Below are 20,448 nucleotides of genomic sequence, written 5' to 3' on the forward strand. Positions count from 1 at the left end.
GAGGCAAGGCTGGGACAGGCGGTGGCTGCCCTAGCGGAGGACCGCTGCCCGCTCCCAAGATCCAACAACGAGCTTTTTAACTGGAGCAACTTTAATAAACTATTGGAGCTGGAATTACCGCAGCTGCTGCAGACACCACACTTGCCCTCCAATAGATCCACCTTTAAGGATTTATTTATTTTGTTTGTTTGTTTTTTCACCTTTAAGGATTTAAAGTGGACTCATTCCAATGACGGCCTCAAAGAATCCTGGTATTTTCGTCACTACCTCCCCAGATCAGGAGTGGGTAATTGCACGCCTGCTGCCTTACTTGGATGTGGTAGCCGTTTTTCAGGCTCCCTCTCCAGAATCGAACCCTGATTCCCCATCACCCCTTGTCACCAAGGTAGGCACGGCAACTACCATAAGTTGATAGGGAGGACGTTTGAATGTGTCGTCGCCGCCACGGGGGTGAGGGAGGAGTGCGATGGGCCAGAGGTTATGTAGTCACCAAAGCCAACCGCCCCCGCCCCCCCCCCAGCTGGGGGGCGGGGCGCTGATTGGGTTGGATTCGATCTGATAAACGAACGCCGCCCGTCCCTCTGGTCCATTGGAGTCAGGACCCGGGAAACGCCTCCAGGCGAGAGCGGCCAAACCTGTGCCCGCCACGCCGCCAGCTGCCGGCAACTCCGGTCAGGAGCGGGCGGGGAGGCAGCCGCTTGAGGGTCACGGGGGAGGGCGGGGCGCTTGGGGGGGCCCCCAGCCCCTCCCATACACAAGAGGGGGGCGGCCTCGCGCACACTCGCACGCATTCGGGCAACACCCCGCACCGGACGCCGGCCAAGCCCGGGCGGATCCTCCCCCCAGCTCCAAGCGGGGAGGCGAAGGGGCAAGGCACAGGTCGCGGTAGGCAAAGAGCGGCGCTCGGCCCGCCGCGGGGCGGCAGACCCCTCCCGGAGGGAGAGAGCTCTGCCCAGCACGCAACGGTAGTCACCCCGCATTCGTGGCCACACTACGCGCAAAGGAGGGGCAGCGGCTGGGGTTCCGGTACCCCAAGGCACCCCTTCGGATCGCTAGAGAAGACTTTCTCACAGCGGGCGCGTCGCCCCCTACCCATTCGTCTCCCCAAGCGGGGCCCCGCGAAACGGCGTTTCCAGGACGACTGGGCTGGGGGGGCGTTGGATAGGTCTCGTGCAAGGGACAGTCCTAGGGCAATTCTGAGCGCTTGCAGCCGGGGCCCTCTCCAGGAGACCGCCTCCAGCTCCCTCGCACCCGGCGGGCTTGCGTAACCGCCCAGAGGGGACCTTCGAGCCCGCGAGGCAGAGGAGAGAGACGGAGACTGCCACGACCTCCGCGCCAGGGCGCTGGCTAATCCCGCCGCGGGCGCTCAGGCGCCCCGCCAAGTCCAAGTCCCACCACCCCCCGCCTGCGTGGCGAGGGGACCACGAGGCGCCTGCACCCCTGCCAGGCGAGCGGGTGTGCCTCCCTTGCCGACTTCCACCACCCGCTCCTCGGACACGCCACCAACAGCGGCGGCCCAAGGGGAGTCGCCGGGAAAGGGAAAGGAGCCACCGCTCGGCCTCAGGCACCTGTGACGACCTGGAGCGCTCCAGGGGCACCACGGAGGGCTCCGCGCAACGCGCTCAGCACGCCAGGCGGTGAGCAGCGCGGCGTGCGGCCCACCCTCCCCGCCGTCGGAAGGGCCGCTCGCCACAAAGGCCTTTGGAAAGGCCGGCGAGAGCGTTCGCTGAGTCAGAGGACCCTGGTCCCGCCAGCGACCGGAGGCAAAGAAGGCGGGAGGGCGGGGTCTGGCCGGAGTTTACACCCACCCCCCGCGTCCCCCACGCACCGCCACAGCCAGCGGGCGTGGAGGAGTAAGGGCATACGCGGCCCGAGGGGCTCCCTAGGAGAAAAAGCCCGGGGAGGACAGCGACCAGGGGGGACCTGCTTCAGCCTCACCGACACCCCTCGACCCCAGGGGCGAGAGCGGCCAGACAACCCAAGAGGCAAGGAGTATGCCTGACACGTGGTACAGAGCCTTGCGGGACACGGGTTGTCGCGGCTAACAGCCAGGTGCTCATGGCACGGAGCGCACGGTGTAAAAGACCCACGCCGCCTGCCCACACCGCCCTGGGGTGCCAGAGACCACAGGTGACACCACGACCTGGGCCACCTGGAGGCGCAAGAGCTGGCACACAGGCCCAGGCGGACGGCTCAGGCTCCAGTGAGAGAGGACAGAGCCAGGCCTGGCAGCAGGGTCAAGCCTGGAACCCCGCACGTGCCCAGAGGCCCACAGCTCTAAGGCAACCTATGTGGCAACGACAACAAAAATCTTTGTTTCAGGCAAGAAGATAGCTGTGCGGGCTGGCAGGGACCGCAGCCCAGCCACTGGCCTCAAAAGCCCTGTCCCATCACTCTCGACCTCCGGAGCCCCTAGGGCCATCTGGTCGACCCCGGAAGTGTGAGGACAAGGCAAGGGAGATTTGCGGGAGGTGGAACTGGCCCGGAGGCGTCTGCCTTAACCCCGGGCGTGCTGGGAACTGAGACTCAGAAAAAGTGAGTGAGTGGCCTTCCTTCCGTGGCCCCCGGGACCGCTCCATGCCGGTCCCCAACCCCGGTTTGGGCCGGGGATGGCAGGGGGCCGCACGGGCAGAGGCACCCCCGATGGCCAGACCTCACAGGGAATCACAGCCGGGGCCAATGTGGCGCCGGGTCCGGGCCCCACCGTCGCGCGGGCCTTGGAAAACCTGGTGACGAAATTCGGTCCGACACATGGGACCGCAGGCGCGCCTGCGATGGGGCCCGTCCCGCCATGCGCCAGATTCCCCTCTGGGCTAAAACCGGTCCCCATCACCCAGGCGGGGCACGGGGTGGGGTGGGGACCGCGTGACACGGAAGGCCCGCCCGAGGGCTGACCGAAGCCGCAGGAAGCCACAGGACCGACTGCGTCCAGGCTCCTGGGCCGAGGACCCGGCCCATCTAATTCCATCTCAGCGACCCGAGTCGGTCCGCGTGGGCAGAGGAGGGAGCACCGACGGGTGCTGGTTGACTGACGCAGGCGGCCCCTCACGGTCCTCCCGGGGCGAGGAGGGGGCGGTGGCAGCGTGGGCGCTGCTCCCCCGTATACCTGGAGGTCCAATCTCCGGCGAGCGGATCGCGCGCTGATGCCACAGGGACAGCCGGACGCTCTCGCTCGGGCTGCGGGCCTCCTGGAACTCAGCCCTGGGCACCGCCACCAAATCCCTTCCCTTGTGGACGGCGCCGATGCTCTGGAGGGAACACGCTATACAAAAGCGGCCGCCAGATGACCGGCGGCAACCGGAGTGAACGACAGCTGGACGGATCCGGATGGCGAGGCCGTGAGCGCACCGCCGGCTGCCCGGCCACCGACCTCCTCCCGGCCCAACTCGGATCTCGCCTCTTGGCGGGGGACAGCAGAGGGCCTCGGGGGCACCTGGCCGGGCACCGCGCGACCCCCGGCCTCCCAGGGGAGCCTTGGAAAACTTGCCCGGGCCTGCTGCTGCCTGGAAAGGGGGTCGAACTAGACGCGCGGGGCTCCCAGGGGGACTCACACATTTCGGAGGTCAGGGAGGGACCATAGAACAGAGTCCAGGCAAGGACTCCTAGAACAATAATGGATGCACCATTTTTCTTCTGTTCTTCCAAGTATACGAACAAAGCTCAGAAGGACAGGAAGGGGGTGTCTGACACACGCCTGCAGAACAGTGCAAACACAATCCCTCTCAGCACGTACCAACAGGCGTGGGGAACATCGGTGTAAAGGCAAGTAGTGCCCATAAGAGCATCAGCTTTGGCATCACAGACGTAGCCGTACTGCAGACGGGCAGGGTGGGGAGGCGGCATGGTGAGGAAGGGGGTTAAAATAGGCATTCACTACAGAAATCCAGGACAATCTAGGACAGTCTCGGGGAGCTGGAAAAGAGGTACATTTTGATCATGAGCTGGTCCAGGATATTAAGGGGAAAGGGAAAACAAGGCATAGACATTCCTTTGGCATGCACAAAGCCTTTTTTTTTTCCTTTAAAAAAATTTTTTTTTGGTTTGGTTTCTCTCTCTCTCTCTCTTTTAGGATTTTATATTTATTCATGAGAGAAACAAAGAGAGAGAGAGAGAGAGAGAGAGGCAGGACATAGGCAGAGGGAGAAGCAGGCTCCTTGTAGGGAGCCGGATGTGGGATTCGATCCACAGGGACTCTAGGATCACACCCTGGGCCAAAGGCAGGCACTCAACCTCTGAGCCACCCAGGTGTCCCAAATACATAAATTAAAAAAAAAGTAAAATAAAAAAAAATGGAATGGAAAGATAATGTGGTGAGGAGGATGTGAATGTACCTAATATTGCTGAACTCTAGTCTTAGAAGCTAATATGCTCCATTATAGGTGATGTCTATTTTTTTGAAAAAATTTTCAAAGATTTTCATTTATTTATTCATGAGAGACACACACACACACAGAGACACAGGCAGAGGGAGAGGCAGGCTCCATGCAGGGAGCCTGACGTGGGACTCGATCCCTGCATGGAGCCTGTTTCTCCCTCTGCCTGTTTCTCTCTCTCTCTCTCTCTCTCTCTCTCTCTCTCTCTCTCTCTGTGTGTGTCTCCAGGATCAGGCCCTGGGCCTAAGGCGGCGCTAAACCGCTGAGCTACCCGGACTGCCTCGTGATGTCTATTTTTAACCACAACTTAAAAACAAAACAAGTCCCCTGTTCTTGGCTCAGAGTAAGGGAGTTCTTGGGTCAAGTTTGAGCGGATCCTGTAGTCCACCGTGTGCAAAACCAGGGTTCAGCAATCTGGAATATTTTCTTCCTCTCCAGGTAGACAGACGTGGTCACTGACATCATCCCTGTAAAGGCAAGACAAGAAGGAAGAACTTCAGCATTTCAAAGCATCTTTTAGGGGCACTTGGGAGACTTGGTCCGGTTAAGCCTCTGACTCTTGGTTTCATCTGCCAGGAGGTGGCACTCTTGACTCACCTGGTAAGGCTGAGGCAAACTGTAAGAAAGGTATTAAGCCAACATTTTGCAAGGGGTTTTGTTGGCTCCAGAAAGTTGATCTGAGTTCCTCAAAGCTGTCTGACCCTATCTGAGTCTATGCACGTGTCTTAAGGACGGGATTCCTGGGGCACCTGGCCTGCTCAGTCAGTAGAGAGCACAACTCTTGACCTCCAGATTGTGAGTTTGAGCCCTACGTTGGGAGCAGAGATTACTTTGAAAAATAAAACCAGGGTTGGAGGAGAGGAGCGGGGAGGAAGAATAAAAAAAACAAAAACAAAAACAAAAACAAACAGATGCCATTCTACTCAAGGCCTTGGTAATGCAACCAATCCTTCCAACGATGTCTGGTTACAATGAAAACAGATTCCCAAAGAACTTACACAGACAATTTACAATTGCTATAAAAGATCAATATTTTGTTTACAAAACAACGTTTTCTTAAAATTTCTGTAAGTTATTGATATCTCTAGAGACAAAGTTTCCTTCAATCTGGAGGAGGAAACATCAGGGGATCAACAATGTTTTGAACAATAGTCATTCAAAACGGTCATCATTGTCCTTCACTCATTCAGTTCCATGTTTTTCCTTTTTGTTCTCTTTGAATGCAGCTTTTTCGTTAGTTCTGGCAATTCACACTGTAGTTTTATGATCTCAGGGTGACCAGAGAAGGGTATTTGTCAAAAGTCCTTTTTGTGAATCTTCTGGAAATTGGACCATGTTTTTGCAAGAGCATCAGAACAATACCTGTAAATGACAGGGTAGTCAACAACGGACGGACGTGGTTAAAGACCCAATGAGAGTTCATTATAATGCAGTCGATTAGAAAATTTGATTATTTTTTGTAACACACAGGACTCTAACAATTCGAATGTCGAGTGATGGCACTGTACCAGGACATGTTACAACTTTAGGAATTTAATTTAATTTTTGGAACAGCGACAGCATTCATGCACCCAATATAATCTAAGAGGGCTTATCATTATTTCTTTGACAATGCTTCTCATGTGACTTAACATAGCAGGTAAAGTACATTAATTAGTCAAGAAACTCTATTTAGGGTTTGACTTTCTGCGAATCTGTTGAAAATCAATGACCAAATGAAAGAAGAAGCGAATGGCCAGCCAGCCAGCCAGCCAAACCATCCAACCAATCAACCAACCAACCAACCAACCAACCAACCAACCAACATCTCAGAAGTTTTCAAGGCACGTGCCTACAAAGGATCATGGATCATTACAAAACTGAAAACTTCAGTGTCTGTTTCACCAAGGTGGCCCTAGGAGAATCTACAGTTGGTTATAGAGTTGTCACCAAAATGTAGCTCCTTTAATATTGAGAAGTTTTCACTCTCTTACTTAGGTAAAGACCGGATAAAAACAAATGTAAAAACCGGTTGTTTCAGGCAGGAAAAGAAAAAAAAAAAAAGTCTTTTCTTCTCTGTTCACAATCTTTTATCAAGAGTAGACTAACAATGAGGAAAATTTTGTCATTTTAACAGAGAAGAGCCAAATCTCAATGATATATCAGTGTACTTATAAAAATTACTTCTCCCAATCTCAGTCAGTCCTGACCATGTATAGGATTCCTTTTCAAAAAGTCTCTGTCTTTTTTTGTATATTTTTTTATTGAAGTTCTATTTGCCAACATGTAACACCCAGTGCTCATCCCGTCAAGTTCCCCCCTCAGTGCCCGTCACCCAGTCACTCCATCCCCCTCAGAAACCCCTTCTACAATGTCCTTTTTCATTCTGAGTCAGTCTTAAGTTTTCTTTCTCTGAATAGCCAGGCTCTGGGACCCCTGGGTGGCTCAGCAGTTTGAGTGACTGCTTTCAGCTCAAGGAAATGATCCTGAAGTTCCAGGATGGAGTCCCATATCAGGCTCCTTGCATGGAGCCTGCTTCTCCTGTTTCTGCCTCTCTCTGTGTCTCTCATGAATAAGTAAATAAAATCTTTAAAACAAAAATAGGTTCACCTGGGTGCCTCAGCGGTTGGGCCTCTGCCTTAGGCTCAGGGCATGATCCTGGGGTTCAGGGATGGAGTCCCACATTGGGCTCCCTGCAGGGAGCCTGCTTCTCTCTTTGCCTATATCTCTGCCTTCTCATTGTCTCTCATGAATAAATATTTCATGAGAGACATAGAGAGAGAGAGAGACAGAGACAGAGACAGAGACACAGGAGGAGGAAGAAGAATGCTCCATGCCGGGAACCCGACGTGGGACTTGATCCCGGGACTCCAGGATCGCGCCCTGGGCCAAAGGCAGGCTCCAAACCGCTGAGCCACCCAGGGATCCCCAATAAATAAAATCTTAAAAAGAATAGCCAGGCTCATTTCAGGACAAAATTATTTTCTTTTCTCTTAACAAAAAACGTATTCTTACACCTTGTACTTCTTCTATACTTCTCCTACCTTCTCACACATGGAATTGTTTTTCTTATCATTTTCCAGCAGTCTTGATTCCATGTGGCAGACTTTTTAAAAATTGTATTTATTTACAGTTTTTAGAGAGAATGCACCTGTGTGAAGGGGGGGAAGGGGGAGAGGGAGGGAGGGAGAGAGAGAGAGAGAGAGATACAGAGAATCTTTCTTTTTTTTAAGTTTTTGTTTATTCATGAGAGACAGAGAGAAAGAGCCAGGGACATAGGCAGAATCAGGCTCCCTGCAAGAAGCTGGATGCGGGACTCGATCCTGGACCCCATGATCATGCCCTGAGCCAAAGGCAGATAGATGCTCAACCACTGAGCCACCCAGGTGTCCTCCATGTGGCAGACTTTTAACTCCTAGAAACCCCAGTCTCCAGTTAAAAGTTAGCAGGAACCAATGGCACACTGTCTATTGTACCAGAATTCTTTAGATTGGCAAATGTATGAATACATATCATAGTTTTTAGAAACAGCATTTGTGTGTGTGTTTATAATACAATTTTTAAGAAAGCATGAAACATGTTTACTAATGCACCCAAGTGTCTGCAGTTTTCCTGAATAAGACAAAAGATAAAAAGAAAAAAGGGAGGGGAAGGAAAGGGGAGGAAGAAGAAAACACAACAAAACAAAAGAGAAAACCACCTTGGGTGTCTTAATGATTCATGCTTTAACATTTTACCTTATGCTAAAAAGACGTAGGTATCTGATGAATTCAACCCAATTTATCAATTAACTTAGAACAACTTCAAAGTTTCAGGTCACCAAAGATTTGGAAGCGATTATAAAGGTTTACCTATAAATATTTTTCTTTTATTTTACCTATTTGCTCTTAACAATGAAAAGTAGGGATCCCTGGGTGGCGCAGCGGTTTGGCGCCTGCCTTTGGCCCAGGGCGCGATCCTGGAGACCCGGGATCGAATCCCACGTCGGGCTCCCGGTGCATGGAGCCTGCTTCTCCCTCTGCCTGTGTCTCTGCCTCTCTCTCTCTGTGACTATCATAAATAAATAAATAAAAATTAAAAAAAAAAACAATGAAAAGTATACGAGACAGACAAAATCGACCATTTTAAGTAGTTTCTGTGGACAAATCATAACAGGTACAACTTAACGAATCCACTGAGTTAACAGCAAAGTTGAGTAGGGCCCTCCCTCAAGCATGGACCCTCCAGCGTCTGGGTCAGTCCAGGGGAACAAGGGATAAGTAGTTCTCATTTTCTTTTTTTATGCCTGTTGTATAACAAGACAGCAACCGTGGTTTCTTTGTATAAAGGTGACAGAGGGGTTTATTTCAATCACCACCAATCCAGGCTCACAAACTGTGACTGGAGCGCAGCACATCCTACCATCTACCCAAAGGGCTTGTAAGGCAGACAGAACTGAAAATCAAGTGAGTTTAGAACTTGAGGGGCTGGGGGGTAGATAAAGCTGGTTATCTGTATGATGTGTGATGTCGAGAACTCCAAAGACATGTCTTTTTAAAATAAACCAGCAACCCTGAATTGGCTTGAAATCCATATATGTCTCCCCTGTGTCTACCAGAAAGTCAATCCATTTGTTCCCCACTCCCACTGTCAGGCTCCTGTGGGAAAGTCTGAGGTGGGCGGTTTAAGTCCAGGGGAGCCCTTGGGCTTCTTCCTGCCTGCTGATTTGGGAGGTACTTCTTTTAATTTTTTTTAATTTATTTTTTATTGGTGTTCAATTTACTAACATACAGAATAACCCCCAGTGCCCGTCACCCATTCACTCCCACCCCCCGCCCTCCTCCCTTCTACCACCCCTAGTTCGTTTCCCAGAGTTAGCAGTCTTTACGTTCTGTCTCCCTTTCTGATATTTCCCACACATTTCTTCTCCCTTCCCTTCTATTCCCTTTCACTATTATTTATATTCCCCAAATGAATGAGAACATATAATGTTTGTCCTTTCTCCAATTAACTCATTTCACTCAGCATAATACCCTCCAGTTCCATCCACGTTGAAGCAAATGGTGGGTATTTGTCATTTCTAATAGCTGAGTAATATTCCATTGTATACATAAACCACATCTTCTTTATCCATTCATCTTTTGTTGGACACCGAGGCTCCTTCCACAGTTTGGCTATTGTGGACATTGCTGCTAGAAACATCGGGGTGCAGGTGTCCCGGCATTTCATTGCATCTGTATCTTTGGGGTAAATCCCCAACAGTGCAATTGCTGGGTCGGAGGGCAGGTCTATTTTTAACTCTTTGAGGAACCTCCACACAATTTTCCAGAGTGGCTGCACCAGTTCACATTCCCACCAACAGTGTAAGAGGGTTCCCTTTTCTCCGCATCCTCTCCAACATTTGTTGTTTCCTGCCTTGTTAATTTCCCCCATTCTCACTGGTGTGAGGTGGTATCTCATTGTGGTTTTGATTTGTATTTCCCTGATGGCAAGTGATGCAGAGCATTTTCTCATGTGCATGTTGGCCATGTCTATGTCTTCCTCTGTGAGATTTCTGTTCATGTCTTTTGCCCATTTCATGATGGGATTGTTTGTTTCTTTGGTGTTGAGTTTAAGAAGTTCTTTATAGATCTTGGAAACTAGCCCTTTATCTGATATGTCATTTGCAAATATCTTCTCCCATTCTGTAGGTTGTCTTTTAGTTTTGTTGACTGTATCCTTTGCTGTGCAAAAGCTTCTTATCTTGATGAAGTCCCAATAGTTCCTTTTTGCTTTTGTTTCTTTTGCCTTCGTGGATGTATCTTGCAAGAAGTTACTGTGGCCGAGTTCAAAAAGGGTGTTGCCTGTGTTCTTGTCTAGGATTTTAATGGAATCTTGTCTCACATTTAGATCTTTCATCCATTTTGAGTTTATCTTTGTGTATGGTGCAAGAGAGTGGTCTAGTTTCATTCTTCTGCATGTGGATGTCCAATTTTCCCAGCACCATTTATTGAAGAGACTGTCTTTCTTCCAATGGATAGTCTTTCCTCCTTTATCAAATATCAGTTGACCATAAAGTTCAGGGTCCACTTCTGGGTTCTCTATTCTGTTCCATTGATCTACGTGTCTGTTTTTGTGCCAGTACCACACTGTCTTGATGACCACAGCTTTGTAGTACAACCTGAAATCTGGCATTGTGATGCCCCCAGCTATGGTTTTCTTTTTTAGAATTTCCCTGGCTATTTGGGGTCTTTTCTGATTCCACACAAATATTAAAATAATTTGTTCTAACTCTCTGAAGAAAGTCCAGGGTATTTTGATAGGGATTGCATTAAACGTGTAAATTGCCCTGGGTAACATTGACATTTTCACAATATTAATTCTGCCAATCCATGAGCATGGAATATTTTTCCATCTCTTTGTGTCTTCCTCAATTTCTTTCAGAAGTGTTCTATAGTTTTGAAGGTATAGATCCTTTACATCTTTGGTTAGGTTTATTCCTAGGTATCTTATGCTTTTGGGTACAATTGTAAATGGGATTGACTCCTTAATTTCTCTTTTTTCAGTCTCATTGTTAGTGTATAGAAATGCCAGTGATTTCTGGGCATTGATTTTGTATCCTGCCACGCTACCGAATTGCTGTATGAGTTCTAGCAATCTTGGGGTGGAGACTTTTGGGTTTTCTACGTAGAGTATCATGTCATCGGCGAAGAGGGAGAGTTTGACTTCTTCTTTGCCAATTTGAATGCCTTTAATGTCTTTTTGTTGTCTGATTGCTGAGGCTAGGACTTCCAGTACTATGTTGAATAGCAGTGGTGAGAGTGGACATCCCTGTCTTGTTCCTGATCTTAGGGGAAAGGCTCCCAGTGCTTCCCCATTGAGAATGATATTTGCTGTGGGCTTTTCATAGATGGCTTTTAAGATGTCGAGGAATGTTCCCTCTATCCCTACACTCTGAAGAGTTTTGATCAGAAATGGATGCTGTATTTTATCAAATGCTTTCTCTGCATCTAATGAGAGGATCATATGGTTCTTGTTTTTTCTCTTGTTGATATGATGAATCACATTGATTGTTTTACGGGTGTTGAACCAGCCTTGTGTCCCAAGGATAAATCCTACTTGGTCATGGTGAATAATTTTCTTAATGTGTTGTTGGATCCTATTGGCCAGTATCTTGTTGAGAATTTTTGCATCCATGTTCATCAGGGATATTGGTCTGTAATTCTCCTTTTTGGTGGGGTCTTTGTCTGGTTTTGTAATTTTTTTTTAAATTTATGATAGTCACACACAGAGAGAGAGAGAGGCAGAGACATAGGCAGAGGGAGAAACAGGCTTCATGCACCGGGAGCCCGACGTGGGATTCGATCCTGGGTCTCCAGGATTGCGCCCTGGGCCAAAGGCAGGCGCCAAACCGCTGTGCCACCCAGGGATCCCTTGGGAGGTAGTTCTATGTGAACCTCAGAAGGAGGTGGTCCAAGGCTTGGGGGATTTTTGCTCCTTGCTGGGGATGGGGAGGTGGGGAAGTGATGGCGCTGGAGGCACCTGGGATGGCATGGAGTTGACCACTCCAGCCACAGGAATGGTGCAGAAACAGGGGGAGGAGGAGGGGGATCAGGGGGAGGAAGAAGAGGGAGGGAGAGGTGGAGGTGGAGGCTGAGGTAGAGGAGGCAAGGGAGCCCCCCACCCCCCGCGAGGCCTGAGGCAGATTTAAACTTTTTTTTTTAAGATTTTATTTATTTATTCATGAGAGACACACTCACAGACACAGAGAGAGAGAGAGAGAGAGAGAGAGAGAGGCAGAGACACAGGCAGAGGGAGAAGCAGGGAGCCTGATGTGGAACTAGATCCCGGGACTCCAGGACCACACTCAGGGCTGAAGGCAGGCACTAAACCGCTGAGCCATCCAGGGATCCCCGTTTTGTTTTTTTTTTTAAGATTTATTTATTCATGAGAGACAGAGAGAGGCAGAGACACAGACAGAGGGAGAAGCAGGCTCATCACCAGGAGCCCGATGCAGGACTGAACCCCAGGACCCCGGGATCACACCCTGAGCCTAGGGGCAGACACTCAACCACTGAGCCACCCAGGCTTCCCGCTTTTCCTTTGTCTTATCTGGCACCTTCCACCCTTCCCCCTCCACCTCCGCCTGTTCCTTCATCTCCAACTTCTGTCTTTTCCTCCTGCAATACATGCTTCGTCTGTGGTTGCCTTGCAGCCCTCTGAAGGAGGTGGAGGAGCAGGCAGTGGGTTCGGCATCGGTTCTGGTGCTTGTGCTTGGGGAGGAGGAGTGGATTTTGGATTTCTGGCATCTGCCTGGCCTGCTCTCCCCCTCTTCTTCATGATTTTGATTATTGGGAAGTGGGGGGGGTCAGGTCAGGTGTGTAAAAATTTCTTCTATACTTATGTCTCCGGACTGCCTCTTAGGTCCCGTCCTGGGAGGCTTCTTTCTAATGGGATGATCTAGAAGTTTGAATGTAGGGAATTTCTTTTTCCTTTTGTCCTTTTTAAAAAGATTTTATTTATTTATTTATTTATTTATTTATTTATTTATTTATTTATGAGAGACGAGAGAGAGAGAGAGAGAGAGAGACCTAGGCAGAGGGAGAAGTAGGCTCCATGCAAGGAGCCCAATGTGGGACTTGATCCAAGATCCTGGGATCATAACCCTGAGCCAAAGGCAGGCGCTCAACCACTGAGCCACACAGGTGTCCCAAATGTAGGGAATTTCATCCCAGATCATGAGAACTTGTAAAGCATTGGAGCTTGTCTTTACCTTTCTGAGCTGTACGGGGGCCCGATTTTTACCCGCGCCTGCCTTTCAACTCATGAGCTAGAGTTCCTTTAAAAACGCATGTTAGCAATAGCATCCGGAGGCAGAGGAAACCTCTCCCACATAGAACAGATAGGGACACATAGACACAAACAAGATGCCAAGGAACTCTAGTCTTTGTCTCACTCCTATTTGTGTACAGGTCATGAAAGACCCGATGTTCCAATCTCAGCCACTTATGAAAACAACTCTAGTTGCCAGGTAGCGTGACCATGTCTGGATCCCATCCATCGGTTGTTTTCACTTCCCAAGTCAGAACAGAGCTGCATTCATGCAAAGACACCAAAAGCTGCAGCAAGAAACCAACCCAATGAAGACCAGAGTATCTCCCCAAGGGACCCGAGCATTGATTCCTCTCCAAAAGTCGGGGCTTTCCTGATGGAACCATATGTGAGATGCTAGTTGAAAGCTGCTTTCAAGGAATGCTTGTTTCCGAGAGTTAAGCACAGTGAATTTCCATCGTGTCCCCACACCTACTGTTCACATAGGTTCTTAAGCAGTATTTGAGAGGCTAGTGGAAATCACATACAAGGAAGGGTTCATTCTCAGAGGTAAGACAGAGCCTTTCCATTGCTCCTCCTGTTGAGGTAGTTTCTAACTCCCTTATGTGAGAAGCTAGTTGAAAGCTGCATTCAGAGGATGCTTCTTCCTCAGAATTAAGTACAGCTCACTTCTAGTGTGCCTCAGCCTCCTACTGTTGAGATAGAGTCAAGCTCCTTTTTCTTAGAGGCAAGTTGACAGCTGCCTTCAAGAAATGCTTGCTTCTTCGAGTTATGTACACTGTATTTCCATTGGGCCTCCACACCTACTGTTGACAAAGTTCTAACTCCCGTATGTTAGAGGCTTGTCAGAAGCTGCCTTCAAGGAACGTTTGTTTCTCAGAGTTAAGTATATCACAGTATCCTCGAGCCTCCACACTTACTTTTGATATGTTCTAATGCCTCTATGTGAGAGGATAGTAAACAGTTGCCTTCAAGGAATGCTTGTATCTGGGAGTTATGTATACTGCATTTCCATTGAGCCTCTACACATACCGTTGATATAGGTTCTAACTCCCGTATGTTAGAGGTTTGTCAGAAGCTTCCCGCAAGGATTGTTTTTTTATCAGATTTTAGAAGACAGCATTTCTCTCGAGCCTCCACAGGTTCTTTTGATAAAGGTTCTAATTCCGGTAGGTGAGAGGGTAGTGGAAAGCTGCACTCAGGGAACGCTGGGGGCTCACAGTTCACTGCATAGCACTACCATGGCCCCTCCACTCCTGTGAGTTAGCTTCTACTGCCCTTAGGTGAGAGGCTAGTGGAAAGCTGCAGCCAGGAATGCTTCTGTCTCACAGTTCAGTACAGTGCATTTGCATGGCACCTCCTCACCTACAGAGGAGCTAGGTCTAACTCCCACAGGTGAGAGGCTAGTTGAAAGCTGCGTTCAGGGTATGCTTCTTTCTGAGAGTTGAGCACAGGGCTTTTCCTTTGGGCCTCCCCACCTACTGTGGACATAGCTTCTAACTCCTTTATTTTTTTTTATTTTTTATTTTTTTCTCTAACTCCTTTATGTTAGAGGCTTATCAGAAGCTGCCTCCAAGGAATGCTTGTTTTTCAGAGTTCAATAGGCCGCATTTTCCTCAAGCCTCCAGGTCCTTTTGATATAGGTTCTAATGCCGGTAGGTGAGAAGGTAGTGGAAAGCTGCACTCAAGGTGCCGTGGTGGCTCACAGTTCACTACATAACTTTTCCATGGGACCTCCACCCCTGTGGAGATAGCTTCTACCTCCCTTAGGTGAGAGGCTAGTGGAAAGCTGCAGGGCAGGAATGCTTGTGTCTCAGAGTTCAGTCCTTGCATTTCCCTTTTTTTTTTTTTTTTAAGATTTTGTTTATTTATTCATGAGAGACAGAGAGAGAGAGAGAGAGAGAGAGAGAGAGAGGCAGAGACACAGGCAGAGAAAGAAGCAGGCTCTATGCAGGGAGTCTGACATGGGGCTCGATCCTGGGACTCCAGGATCATGCCCTGGGCCAAAGGAAGGCACTCAACCGCTGAGCCACCCAGGCGTCCCAAGTCCTTGCATTTCCATGGCACCTCCTACCTCCAGTAGAGCTAGATTCTAAGTCCCATAGGTGAGAGGTTGGAAGCTAGTTGAAAGCTGCATTCAAGGAATGCTTCTTTCTGAGAGTTGAGTACGGGGCCTTCCCATTGGGCCTCCACACCTACTGTGGACATAGCTTCTAATTCCTTTATGTTATGTCTTGTCAAAAGAAGCCTGCAAGGAATGTTTGTTCCTCAGAGTTCAGTAGTCTGATTTCCCTTGTGGCTCCACAGGTGTTTTTATATAGGTTGTAATGCTGGTAGGTGATGGAGTATTGGAAAGCAGCACTCAAGGTTGCTGGTTGCTCACAGGTCACTACATAACATTTCCATGGCCCCTCCATACCTGTTAAGATAGCTTCTACCTCCCTTATGTGAGAGGTTAGTGGAAAACTGCAGGGCAAGAATGCTTGTGTCTCAGAGTTCAGTACAGCGCATTTCCATGACACATACTCAGCTACAGGGGAGCTACCTTCTAACTCCTATAGGTGAGAGGCTAGTTGAAGGCTACATTCAAAGGAATGCTTCTTTCTAAGAGTTGAGCACAGGGCCTTTCGATTGGACCTCCACAGCTACTGTGGACATAGCTTCTAACTCCCTTATGTTAGAGGCTTGTCAGAAGCTGCCTGCAAGGAACACTTGTTTCTCAGAGTTCAGTAGTATGCATATCCCCAAGTCTCCACAGGTTCTTTTGACATAGGTTCTAAGGCCTGTAGGTGAGAAGGTAGTGGAAAGCTGCACTCAAGGATTGCTGGTTGCTCAGTTTACTAAATAGCATTTCCATGGCCCCCCACTCCTGGGAGATAGCTTCTACCTCCCTTAGGTGAGAGGTTAGTGTAAAGCTGCAGGGCATTAATGCTGGTGTCTCACAATTCAGTAGAGTGCATTTCCATGACACATCTTCACCTAGAGTGGAGCTAGGTCCTGACTCCCATAGGTGAGAGGCTAGTTGAAAGCTGCATTCAAGGAATGCTTTTTCCTGAGAGTTTAGCACAAGGCCTTTCCATCGTGCCTCCACACCTACTGTGGCAATAGGTTCTCACTCCCTTATGTGAGAGGCTCGTCAGATGCTGCCTGCAATAAACGCTTCTTTCTCAGAGTTCAATAGGCTGCATTTCCCTCGAGGCTCCACTGGTTCTTTTCATATAGGTTCTAATGCCAGTAGGTGAGAGAGTTTTAAAAAGCTTCACTCAAGGAAATCTGGTGACTCACAGTTATTTACCTAGCATTTCCATGGCCCCTCCACTCCTGGGGAGAATGCTTCTATCTCCCTTAGGTGAGAGGTTAGTGGAAAGCTGCATGACAGGAATGCTTGTATCTCAGAGTTCAGTACAGCACATTTCCATGGCACCTCCTCACCTACAGTAAGTAAGCTAGGTTCGAAATCCCAAAGGTGAGAGACGATTTGAAAGATGCATTCAAGGAATGCTTCTTTCTGAGAGTTGAGGACAGGGCCTTTCCACTGGGTCTCCATACCTACTCTGGACATCGGTTCTAACTCCCTTATGTTAGAAGCATGTCAGAAGCTGCCTGCAAGGTATTCTTGTTTTACACAGTTCAGTAGGCCACATTTCCCTCGAGCCTCCACATGGTCCTTTGATATTGGGTCTAATGCTGGTAGGTGAGGAAGGTAGTTGAAATCTGCACTCAAGGAACGCTGGTGACTCACCGTTCACTACATAGGATTTCCTGGGCCCTTCCACCCTCTCTCTCTCTCTCTTTTTTAAAGATTTTATTTATGAGAGACAGACAGACACACAGGCAGAGGGAGAAGCAGAAGCAGGCTCCATGCAGGGAGTCCCGATGTGGGACACCATCCCTGGTCTCCAGGATCACGCCCTGGGCTGAAGGGGGCGCTACACCGCTGAGCCACCCGGGCCGCCCGGCCCTTTCACTCCTATGGAGATATCTTCTACCTCCCATGGAAAAGGCTTGGTGAAAACTGCAAGAAATCTTGTGGGGAGACATGTTAGAGCTCCACTATTCAAGAAGCTAGGCTTCTAGGAAGGCCTGATCCTCAGAACTCAGGCCAGCTCCTTTCCATTGTGCCCCCTAATTGTTGGGGAGACAGGGTCTCACAGGCCTCTGGGAGAGGCCTAGGTGTGAACTTAGGGAGAGCTTTGTCCTCACAGAGAAGTAGCCTGTTTCCCCTTGGCACCGCCACCACTGCTGAGACACCTGTTCCTACACCCTGAGGTGAGAAGCTACTCTCCAGGGGGGATGACAGGAAGGCTTAGGGCACCTAGAGGTGGAGAGCACATTCCAGGGCCCCTCAAAACTTCCTGAGGTGCTGCCTTCTCAAGCCCTTCTTGGAGAGGCCAGTGGAAAGCTGCCCTCCCTGGCTTCTTGGGCCCAGTGTTCAGGACAGCGAGTTTCATTGGGTTTGAGGCTTATTGTGGGATCAGGGACACCTGCCACGTGGGGGGGGGGGGGCGGCTAGCTGAAAGTTTCCCTCAAGGAATGCTAGTTCCTTAGCCTTCAGGGTGTCTCACGGGGTCATTTGACCTCCACAACCACTGTGGAGATGGTGTACTAACTCACCCCGGTGACAGACTCCTGGTCAGCTGCAGGCCAGGAAAGCTGCTTTCTCAGTGAAAAGTACCTGACCTTGCCCCTTGCCCCTCCCCCACCGAGGGCCAGTGGATAGCTCCACTCAGGAACTGTGGTGTCCCAGAGGCCCTCCAGTGCTTGGGACATCCTCTCCACAAGTTGTGGGGAGACAGGTTTGAACTCCCTTCATCGAGAAACTAGCTTTCTAGGAAGACTGAGCCTCAGAACTCAGGCGAGCTCATTTCCATTGCACCCACCCAATTGCTAGGGAGGCAGGGTCTCCCAGGCCTCTGGGAGAGGCCTAGTTGTGAGCTTAGTCAGGGAGAGATTTGTCCTCACAGTAGAGTAGCCTGCTTTTCCTTGATGTCACCATCACTGCTGAGACATCGGTTCCCACACTCTGAGGTGAGAAGCTAGTCTCCAGGGGGCACTCCAGGAAGGTCTAGGTCCCCTAGAGGTGGACAACACATTCCAGGGCCCCTCTAAACTTCCTGAGGAGCTGGCTTCTTAAGCCCTTCCTGGAGAGGCCAGTGGAAAGCTGCCCTCATGGGACCCTTGGGTCCAGGGTTCAGGACAGCGAGTTCCACTGGGTAGCCAGGGCCACCTCCAACCTAGGGGTGGGTAACTGAAAATTTTCCTCAAGAATGCTACTTCCTTAGCATTCAGGAGGTCGCAGGGTCATTTCACCTCCACAACTTCTGTGGAGAGGGTGTGCTAACTCACCCCCATGACAGACTCCTGATCAGCTACAGGCCAGGAAATCTGGTTTCTCAGGGAAAAAGTACCTGCCCTCTCCACTTCCCCTCCCTTACCCAGAGTGGATCTAGCTGCTAACCTCCCTCAACTGTGAAGGGGGCATGTTGAAAGGTTCTCACTGGGCAGACCTGGTTCTCACACTGAAGCCCACAGCCTTGCCTATGCCCAGACTTCTCTGTCTGCTGGGCTGAGAGGTTTGACATTTCTCACAGAAGGGGCCAGTGGAGAGCTGCACTTGGGAACTGTGGTGTCCCAGAGGCCCTCCATCACTTGGGAAAGCCCCTCTGTACCTTGTGGGAAGACAGGTTTGAGCTCCCTTCATTGAGAAGCTAGCTCTCTAGGAAGAGTGAGCCTCAGAACTCAGCTCAGCATATTTCCATTGTGCCCCCACAGCTGCTGGGGAGGCAGGGTCTCCCAGGCCTCTGGGAGAGGGAGGCCTAGTGATTAGGTTAATCTGAGAGAGCTTTCTCTTCAGGGGAAAGAAGCCTGCTTTCCCTTGGTGCTGCCAACCCTGCTGAGATACATGTTCCCACTCTCTGAAGTGAGAAGCAAGATGCTACAGGACACTCCCGGAAGGCCTTGGGCCGTAGAGGTGGACAAGCACATTCCAGGGCCCCTGGGAACTTCCTGAGGTGCTGGCTCCTCAAGCTTTTCCTGGAGAGACCAGGAGAAAGCTGCCCTCGAGGTACCCTTGGGCCCAGGATTCACAACAATGAGTTCCATTGAGTCTCTGGCCTAAGATGGGGCCAGGGCAATCTCCCACCCAGGAGGTGCTAGCTGAAAGTTTCCCTTAAGGAAGGCTAGTTTCTCAGCTTTCAGAAGGTCGCAGGATCATTTCACCTCCACAACCACTCTGAAGACACTGTGCTAACTCACTCCGTTGACAGATTTGTGGTCAGCTAAAGGCCATTAATTCTGCTTTCTCATTGAAAAGTACCTGGCCTCTGCCTTTGCCCCTCCCCCACCGAGGGTGGTGCTAGCTGCTAACCTCTCGCAGCTGTGAGGGCTGGCATGTTGAAAGGTTCCCCCCAGAAGGGTATGGTTATCAGCCTGATACCCAGCCTTGCCACTGCTCAGGCTCCTCCGTCTGCTGGGCTGAGAGGTTCAACTTTCCTTATGGAAGGGACCAGTGGAGAGTTGCACTCAGGAGCTGAGGTACCGCAGAGGCCCTCCAGTGCTTGGGACATCCTCTCCACACCTTGTGGGGAGACAGATTAGAACTCTCCTCTTTGAGAAGCTGGCCTTCTAGGAAGTCCTGAGCCTCAGAACACAGGCCAGCTCATTTTCAGCATGGACCCACAGCTGCTTGCTAGGCGGGGTCTCTCAAGTCTCTGAGGCCTAGTGGTGAGCTTAGGGAGAGAGCTTTATCCTCAGAGAAAAGTAGCCTGCTTTCCCTTGGTGCTGCCACCACTGCTGAGACACCCGTTCCCACTCCCTGAGGTGAGAAGCTAGCCGCCAGAGGGCACTCCAGAAAGGCCTAGGTCCTCTAGACAGGAACAGTGCATTCCAGGCTTCTCTAACATTTCTGAGGAGCTGGCTTCTTAAGCTCTTCCTGAAAAGGCCAGTGGATAGCTGCCCTCACTGGTCCTTTGGGCCCATGGTTCACAACAGCGAGTTTCTTTGTGTCTCCAGGGTCATTTGGGTCTGGGCCTACCTCCCACCTGGGAGGGGCCAGCTGAAAATTTCCCTCAAGGAACGCTAGTTCCTCAGCGTTTAGTCACTCCCAGGTTCATTTCCCCTCCACAAGTACTGTGGAGGTGTGCTATCTCACCCTGGTGTCAGACTCCTGGTCAGCTGCAGGCCAGGAAAGCTGCTTTCTTAGTGACAAGTACCTGGCTTCTGCCCTTGCCTCTCACCCCCAAGGGTGGAGCTATCTGCTAACCTCTCTCAGATATGGGGACTGGCATGTTGAAAGGTTCCCTCTGGG

The 20,448-nt window shown here is 50.2% G+C and overlaps 1 protein-coding gene across 5 annotated transcripts in view; it reads left to right on the top strand.

Moving 5' to 3' along the window:
- The first annotated feature begins 1,673 nt into the window (after positions 1-1,673).
- Positions 1,674-20,448, top strand: part of MLANA (melan-A) — a 106,868-nt gene continuing 88,093 nt past the window's right edge. For 2 of the 5 annotated variants that reach the window (XM_049116082.1, XM_049116083.1), the window contains exons 1-2: positions 1,674-3,766; positions 4,816-4,973. The gene's annotated coding sequence lies outside the window, so the exon portion shown is untranslated. Of the gene's footprint in view, positions 3,767-4,581; positions 4,974-20,448 lie in introns of those variants that run through there. The other 3 variants (XM_049116080.1, XM_049116078.1, XM_049116081.1) reach the window with 2 other exon arrangements.

Source organism: Canis lupus, chromosome 11 (assembly GCF_003254725.2).
Source record: "Canis lupus dingo isolate Sandy chromosome 11, ASM325472v2, whole genome shotgun sequence".
NCBI classification, from domain to species: Eukaryota; Metazoa; Chordata; class Mammalia; order Carnivora; family Canidae; genus Canis; species Canis lupus.